A 9,645-nucleotide genomic window follows, 5' to 3' on the forward strand; every position below is an offset into this window, starting at 1 on the left:
TCACGGGTATAATGTGTTAACTAAGCAGATGCAATTTACCCTAATTAGAAGCATTACAAGGTAGACACCATATGCAACATGCAACCACATATCACACTGCCAAGTAAGAGCAAGCACCTACCTTGGTGGTGTGGGGGAATTGCGGTGATCAACTAGAGAGCTACGTTGACTATCTTCATTTAGCCTTGCTGTTTCTTGAGAATCATGTGGGGAGGATGACACTGCACTCTTTAAACGAGTAGGGCGTCTCATAGTAACCCACTCGGGTGACTGTCTCATCATAAGTGATTGACGAGGGATACAAAAGAGCATTAGTTTGATGTACGAACATGGTTAATAGACATATGTAGTATGTATCAAAAACAGGAAGGCATGTCATTATCAAAGGTATAATGTTTAAAGTAGGCAGATGCAATTTAACCAAATTAGAAGCAATACAAGCTAGACACCATATGCAACATGCAACCACATTTGACAGCGTGAAGTTAAAGCAAGCACCTGGGATGGTTGTGTGTGGCAATTGAGATCATCAACTGCAGAGCTACATTTACTGTCTCCAACTGCTGACACTGCACCCATTAGAGCGCTGAAACGCTTAGTGCTTATCTTCGAATTACACTGGAGCGACTTCTGTCTTTTCTTTTCTGCATTCATCAACACTGCGTCAGAGTCCGAAATACCCATGCATAAAAAAACAATAGTGTGAGTATGGGTGAAGTGTGTGCACAATTAGTACAGTGTAAAGGTAGCAGATAGCAGGTCGGTGAGAAATAAATGACGGGAGACATTTGATAGCTGTACAACATGCATGGCACACTAAATTACTACAGGATTCTATGAAAATAACAGTCGACTGAAAGAAAATAGGTCAGTCCATTTTTTCTACACCGTCCGATGAACAAAGAACGGGTAGATCGCCTTCATCTACCTCCAGCCAGTCAGTGTTGACGATCTTCCTCGAAACGCCAGCGACCACCGGCCCAGTATTCCTCCCCTGCCTGCGCCCGCCCCTCGACCTCACCGCACCACCGTGCTTGGCATCGCCCCCGGCCATCCATTCAAGCCTCGCTGACCTCCAGATCAGGCGCAAGCAGCTATTGCGCCCCACACCCCTATGATAGACACCGATGCACCGCTTCCCCGGGGAACAGGCGGACTAGGTGCTCCGCACGCCTAAGCGGGTGCTACTTCTTTTAATTGCGGTTCGACTGACCCTAAATTGAAATCCAGGCGGGCTACTGACCTCTAGCAAAGGTGAAATAGTAAAAGGGCGGAAACCTTGTGCATTTAGTATCACGAAGAAGATGCAGTAAGAAGCGCTCAACTAGTTTCTTTCGTGGGATGAATACGGTGTGAGCGGAGACGTAATATTTGCACGAATAAGGGAAGAGGAGTACCTCTTTATGCTGGCAGTGTTGTGTCCTTGATGTCTACTACACAACCTTCTTCTTGTAGACGTTGTTGGGCCTCCAAGTGCAAAGGTTTGTAGGACAGTAGCAAATTTCCCTCAAGTGGATGACCTAAGTTTTATCAATCCGTAGGAGGCGTAGGATGAAGATGGTCTCTCTCAAGCAACCCTGCAACCAAATAACAAAGAGACTCTTGTGTCCCCAACACACCCAATACAATGGTAAATTGTATAGGTGCACTAGTTCGGCAAAGATATGGTGATACAAGTGCAATATGGATGGTAGATAATAGTTTTTGTAATCTGAAATAATAAAGATAGCAAGGTAGCAAGTGATAAAAGTGAGCGTGAACGGTATTGCAATGATAAGAAACAAGGCCTAGGGTTCATACTTTCGCTAGTGTAAGTTCCCTCAACAATACTAACATAATTGGATCACATAACTATCCCTCAACATGCAATAAAGAGTCACTCCAAAGTCACTAATAGCGGAGAACGAACGAAGAGATTATGGTAGGGTACGAAACCACCTCAAAGTTATTCTTTCCAATCAATCCGTTGGGCTATTCCTATAAGTGTCACAAACATCCCTAGAGTTCGTACTAGAATAACACCTTAAGATACAAATCAACCAAAACCCTAATGTCACCTAGATACTCCAATGTCACCTCAAGTATCCGTGGGCATGATTATACGATATGCATCACAAAATCTCAGATTCATCTATTCAACCAACACAAAGGACCTCAAAGAGTGCCCCAAAGTTTCTACCGGAGAATCACGACGAAAACATGTGCCAACCCCTATGCATAGGTTCATGGGCGGAACCCGCAAGTTGGTCCCTAGAACATACATCAAGTGGCACGTGGTATCCCATTGTCACCACAGATATCCATAGCAAGACATACATCAAGTGTTCTCAAATCTTTAAAGACTCAATCCGATAAGATTACTTCAAAGGGGAAACTCAATTCATTACAAGAGAGAAGAGGGGGAGGAGAAACATAAGATCCAACTATAATAGAAAAGCTCGCGATACATCAAGATCGTGCCAAATCAAGAACACGAGAGAGAGAGAGAGAGAGAGAGATCAAACACATAGCTACTGGTACATACCCTCAGCCCCGAGGGAGAACTACTCCCTCCTCGTCATGGAGAGCGCCGGGATGATGAAGATGGCCACCGGTGAGGGATCCCCCCTCCGGCAGGGTGCCGGAACAGGGTCCCGATTGACTTTTGGTGGCTATGGAGGCTTCTGGAGGCGGAACTCTCGATCTATTCTCCGTTCTGGAAGTTTTATGGTATATGGAGATATATAGGCAGAAGAAATACATCAGGGGAGCCACGGGGGCCCCATGAGGCAGGGGGCGTGCCCTAAGGGGGTGGGCACGCCCCCACCCTCGTGGGCAGCTCCCGTATCTTCTGATGTGGGGTCCAAGTCCATCAGGTGTGTTTCCTTCCAAAAATAACTTCTCCAGCTGATTTCTTCCGTTTCGACTCCGTCTGATATTCCTTTTCTTCAAAACACTGAAATAGGCATAAAACAGCAAATCTGGGTTGGGCCTCCGGTTAATAGGTTAGTCCCAAAAATAATATAAAAGTGGATAATAAATCCCAATATTGCCCAAAACAGTAGATAATATAGCATGGAGCAATCAAAAATTATAGATACGTTGGAGACGTATCAAGCATCCCCAAGCTTAATTCCTGCTCGTCCTCGAGTAGGTAAATGATAAAAAGATAATTTTTGATGTGGAATGCTAGTTGGCATAATTTCAATGTAATTCTTCTTACTTGTGATATGAATATTCTGATCCGAAAAATTCAAGACAAAAGTTCATATTGACATAAAAATAATAATACTTCAAGCATACTAATAAAGCAATTATGTCTTCTCAAAATATCATGGCCAAAGAAAGTTGTCCTTACAAAATCATATAGTCTGGCTATGCTCCATCTTCACCACACAACATATCTAAATCATGCACAACCCCGATGACAAGCCAAGCAATTGTTTCATACTTTTGATGTTCTCAAACTTTTTCAATATTCACGCAATACATGAGCGTGAGCCATGGATATAGCACTATAGGTGGAATAGAGTGGTGGTTGTGGAGAAGACAAAATGGGGAAGATAGTCTCACATCAACTAGCCGTATCAACGGGCTATGGAGATGCCCATCAATAGATATCAATGTGAGTGAGTAGGGATTGCCATGCAACGGATGCACTAGAGCTATAAATGTATGAAAGCTCAACAAAAGAAACTAGTGGGTGTGCATCCAACTTGCTTGCTCACGAAGACCTAGGGCATTTTGAGGAAGCCCATCATTGGAATATACAAGCCAAGTTCTATAATAAAAAATTCCCACTAGTATATGAAAGTGACAGAACAGGAGACTCTCTATTATAAAGACCAAGGTGCTACTTTGAAGCACAAGTGTGGTAAAAGGATAGTAGCATTGTCCCTTTTATTTTTATTTTTTTTATTTGGCCTTTTTTGGCCTTTCTTTTTTTTATTTGGCCTTTTTGGGGACAATGCTATATTGAATGATGATCATCACACTTCTATTCATTTACAACTCGATGATACAACTCGATACTAGAACAAAGATGACTCTATATGAATGCCTCCGGCGGTGTACCAGGATGTGCAATGATGCATGAGTGACATGTATGAAAGAGTTATGAATGGTGGCTTTGCCACAAATAAGATGTCAACTACATGATCATGCTAAGCAATATGACAATGATGAATGTGTCATGATGAACTAGATGGTGGAAAGTTGCATGGCAATATATCTTGAAATGGCTATGGAAATGCCATAATAGGTAGGTATGGTGGCTGTTTTGAGGAAGGTATATGGTGGGTTTATGGTACGGCTAAAGTTGCGCGGTACTAGAGAGGCTAGCAAAGGTGGAAGGGTGAGAGTGCGTATAATCCATGGACTCAACATTAGTCATAAAGAACTCATATACTTATTGCAAAAATCTACAAGTTATTAGAACAAAGTACTACGCGCATGCTCCTAGGGGGATAGATTGGTAGGAAAAGACCATCGCTCGTCCCCGACCGCCACTCATAAGGAAGACAATCAATAAATAAATCATGCTCCGACTTCGTCACATAACGGTTCACCATACGTGCATGCTACAGGAATCACAAGCGTCAACACAAGTATTTCTCAAATTCATAACCACTCAACTAGCATGACTCTAATATCACCATCTCCATATCTCAAAACAATTATCAAGTATCAAACTTCTCCTAGTATTCAACACACTCATAACAGAATTTTATTATTCTTGAATACCTAGCATATTAGGATTTTAAGCAAATTACCATGCTATTTAAGACTCTTAGAATGATATAAGTGAAGCATGAGAGTTCATCTATTTCTTCAAAATAAAACTACCACCATGCTCTAAAAGATATAAGTGAAGCACTAGAGCAAATGACAAACTACTCCGAAAGATATAAGTGAAGATCAATGAGTAATCGAATAATTATGCAACTATGTGAAGACTCTCTAACATTTAATAATTTCAGATCTTGGTATTTTATTCAAACGGCAAGCAAAGCCTAACAAAATAAATTGACGCTCCAAGCAAGACACATATCATGTGGTGAATAAAAATATAGCTCCAAGTAAAGTTACCGATGAACGAAGACGAAAGAGGGGATGCCTTCCGGGGCATCCCCAAGCTTAGGCTCTTGGTTGTCCTTGAATATTACCTTGGGGTGCCTCGGGCATCCCCAAGCTTAGGCTCTTGCCACTCCTTATTTCATAGTCCATCGAATCCTTACCCAAAACTTGAAAACTTCACAACACAAAACTTAACAGAAAACTCGTAAGCTCCGTTAGTATAAGAAAATAAATCACCACTTCAAGGTACTGTAATGAACTCATTCTTTATTTATATTGCTGTTAGACCTACTGTATCCTAACTTCTCTATGGTTCATACCCTCCGATACTACTCATAGATTCATCAAAATAAGCAAACAACACATAGAAAACAGAATCTGTCAAAAACAGAACAGTCTGTAGTAATCTGGATCAAACGCATACTTCTGTAACTCATAAAATTCTCAAATAAATTGCTGGACCTGAGGAATTTATCTATTAATCATCTTCAAAAATAATTAACTAAATAGCACTCTCCAAACAAAAATGGCAGCAATTCTCGTGAGCGCTAAAGTTTCTGTTTTTGACAGCATGATCAACAAGACTTTCCCCAAGTCTTCCCAAAGGTTCTACTTGGCACAAACACTAATTAAAAGCATAAAACCACATCTAAACAGAGGCTAGATGAATTATTTATTACTAAACAGGAGCAAAAAGTAAGGAACAAAAATAATATTGGGTTGCCTCCCAACAAGCGCTATCGTTTAATGCCCCTAGCTAGGCATGATGATTTCAATGATGCTCACATAAAGGATAAGAATTGAAACATAAAGAGAGCATCATGAAGAATATGACTAGCACATTTAAGTCTAACCCACTTCCTATGCATAGGGATTTTGTGAGAAAAAAACTTATGGGAACAATAATCAACTAGCATAGGAAGGCAGAACAAGCATAACTTCAAGATTTTAAGCACATAGAGAGGAAACTTGATATTGTTGCAATTCCTACAAGCATATATTCCTCCCTCATAATAATTTTCAGTAGCATCATGAATGAATTCAACAATATAACCATCACCTAAAGCATTCTTTTCATGATCTACAAGCATAGAAAATTTACTACTCTCCACATAAGCAAAATTCTTCTCATGAATAGTAGTGGGAGCAAACTCAAGAAATTAACTATCATGGGATTGAAAATTGAAATCAATATGACAAGTTTCATTGTTATCATTATTCTTTAAAGCATACGTGTCATCACAATAATCATCATAGATAGCAACTTTGTTCTCATAATCAATTGGAACCTCTTCCGGAATAGTGGATTCATCACAAAATAAAGTCATGACCTCTCCAAATCTACTTTCATCAATATAATCATCATAAATAGGAGGCATGCTTTCATCATAATAAATTTGCTCATCAAAAATTGGGGGACAAAAAATATCATCTTCATCAAACATAGCTTCCCCAAGCTTGTGGCTTTGCATATCATTAGCATCATGGATATTCAAGGAATTCATACTAACAACATTGCAATCATGCTCATCATTCAAATATTTAGTGCCAGGCATTTTATAGATTTCTTCTTCTAGCACTTGAGCACAATTTTCCTTTCCATCATACTCACAAAAGATATTAAAAAGATGAAGCGTATGAGACAAACTTAATTACATTTTTTTGTAATTTTCTTTTATAAACTAAACTAGTGATAAAACAAGAAACTAAAAGACTTGATTGCAAGAAATAAAGATATACCTTCAAGCGCTAACCTCCTCGGCAACGGCACCAGAAAAGAGCTTGATGTCTACTACACAACCTTCTTCTTGTAGACGTTGTTGGGCCTCCAAGTGCAGAGGTTTGTAGGACAGTAGCAAATTTCCCTCAAGTAGATGACCTAAGGTTTATCAATCCGTAGGAGGCGTAGGATGAAGATGGTCTCTCTCAAGCAACCCTGCAACCAAATAACAAAGAGTCTCTTGTGTCCCCAACACACCCAATACAATGGTAAATTGTATAGGTGCACTAGTTCAGCGAAGAGATGGTGATACAAGTGCAATATGGATGGTAGATAATAGTTTTTGTAATCTGAAATAATAAAAACAGCAAGGTAGCAACTGATAAAAGTGAGCGTAAATGGTATTGCAATGATAAGAAACAAGGCCTAGGGTTCATACTTTTGCTAGTGTAAGTTCCCTCAACAATACTAACATAATTAGATCACATAACTATCCCTCAACATGCAACAAAGAGTCACTCCAAAGTCACTAATAGCGGAGAACGAACGAAGAGATTATGGTAGGGTACGACACCACCTCAAAGTTATTCTTTCCAATCAATCCGTTGGGCTATTCCTATAAGTGTCACAAACAGCCCTAGAGTTCGTACTAGAATAACACCTTAAGATACAAATCAACCAAAAGCCTAATGTCACCTAGATACTCCAATGTCACCTCAAGTATCCGTGGGCATGATTATATGATATGCATCACACAATCTCAGATTCATCTATTCAACCAACACAAAGGACCTCAAAGAGTGCCCCAAAGTTTCTACCGGAGAATCACGATAAAAACGTGTGCCAACCCCTATGCATAGGTTCATGGGCAGAACCCGCAAGTTGGTCACCAAAACATACATCAAGTGGCATGTGGTATCCCATTGTCACCACAGATATCCACGGCAAGACATACATCAAGTGTTCTCAAATCTTTAAAGACTCAATCCGATAAGATTACTTCAAAGGGGAAACTCAATTCATTACAAGAGAGAAGAGGGGGAGGAGAAACATAAGATCCAACTATAATAGCAAAGCTCACGATACATCAAGATCGTGCCAAATCAAGAACACGAGAGAGAGAGAGAGAGAGATCAAACACATAGCTACTGGTACATACCCTCAGCCCCAAGGGAGAACTACTCCCTCCTCATCATGGAGAGCACCGGGATGATGAGGATGGCCACCAGTGAGGGATCCCCCCTCCGGCAGGGTGCCGGAATAGGGTCCCAATTGACTTTTGGTGGCTACGGAGGCTTCTGGCGGCGGAACTCTCGATCTATTCTCCGTTCTGGAAGTTTTAGGGTATATGGAGATATATAGGCAGAAGAAGCACGTCAGGGGAGCCACAGGGGCCCCACGAGGCAGGGGGTGGGCGTGCCCCCACCCTCGTGGGCAGCTCCTGTATCTTCTGACATGGGGTCCAAGTCCATCAGGTGTGTTTCCTTCGAAAAATAACTTCTCCGGTTGATTTCGTTCCGTTTCGACTCCGTCTGGTATTCCTTTTCTTCAAAACACTGAAATAGGCATAAAACAGCAAATCTGGGCTGGGCCTCCGGTTAATAGGTTAGTCCAAAAAATAATATAAAAGTGGATAATAAAGCCCACTATTGCCCAAAACAGTAGATAATATAGCATGGAGCAATCAAAAATTATAGATACGTAGGAGACGTATCAGTCCTCCTTCTATTTTTCCGACGATCTTCTTGTTGTTCACCGGAAACCAGAAGTTGTGGAGGACGGTGCACCCTTGGACGAACCCATGGCCAAGTTGTTGAGTGTGGTGCGGTGGCCGTCTGTCGGTGGCGGGGAAGCAGATCCGAGGCGGCGAACGACGGCGTAGCGGGAACAGCTCCGGTGCGGTGATGGTTGCAACAGTGGAGCCGCAGCAGTGAGGCATAGGACGGTGTGGTCGGAGTGGTTCTAGTACGGCGCACGTCGGCGTCGGCATCGTGGAGGCAACTCTGCCTCGGCTTCAGCTGCTAAGTCCTTGAGGGCGTTGCGGTTGCGGTTGTGTTGGACGATGACGTCGGGGTACCGGCTCCGGCGTGATGGAGGAGGGCGGCGGTGGATTGGCCGCTATGGGGTGGAGGATGGAGGAGTCTGGGGTTTCGCGGCTGGTGGAGAGGGCATTTTCGCACCGACGGAGTATGAATGGGGAAACGGAGGGAGGCGAGGAACTAAGGGGGAACAATGTTTCGGTTTGAGACGCGCTTGTGAAATTTTGGGTAAGTTACAAACTTTGCCCCCATCTAAAATTTCGGACATATTATGGGTTGGGGGTAGGACAGTCATGTCAGGTGTCCCAAATGTGGGCGGTATAGATTTCGGCCGAGCGCATGGGTAGGAGCCCACGGCGTATGAATGCTTCTCGGAGGCGGTTGAGACTGGTGTCTTGGTGAAGTTACAAACCTACCCCGGTTTAGACCTTTGGACATCAGGCCGATAGGCTACACGGGCCAGAGTCAGGACAGTAATTTCCTACCACCAAAACATTAGTCTCGCGCGGTTTCGGGTGACCAAAGGCCTATTTGGCGCTTCGTTCAATAGTTGGGAGCAGAAGCATTAACGTTTTCGGTTCTCTTGAATTGAACTTTCAGGATTTGTCAAACTTCACAAATCTTTACTCTTGAAAATCCTAAAGCTACGATTATTTTGGAATGGAGCGGGTACATTTGACTATACATTGTACACGAGTATATATTAAAAATATGCAACTTACCTCAGTTCATGCATGGTTCCAGATATAATCTCCTTGGTTGCAAAAAAAAGTTAGATATGTGTATGAATATTTATAGCATGTTCAAACTCACAACAAAGATTGATGCCCT

Source organism: Triticum dicoccoides, chromosome 6A (genome assembly GCF_002162155.2).
Source record: "Triticum dicoccoides isolate Atlit2015 ecotype Zavitan chromosome 6A, WEW_v2.0, whole genome shotgun sequence".
Classification (NCBI taxonomy): domain Eukaryota; kingdom Viridiplantae; phylum Streptophyta; class Magnoliopsida; order Poales; family Poaceae; genus Triticum; species Triticum dicoccoides.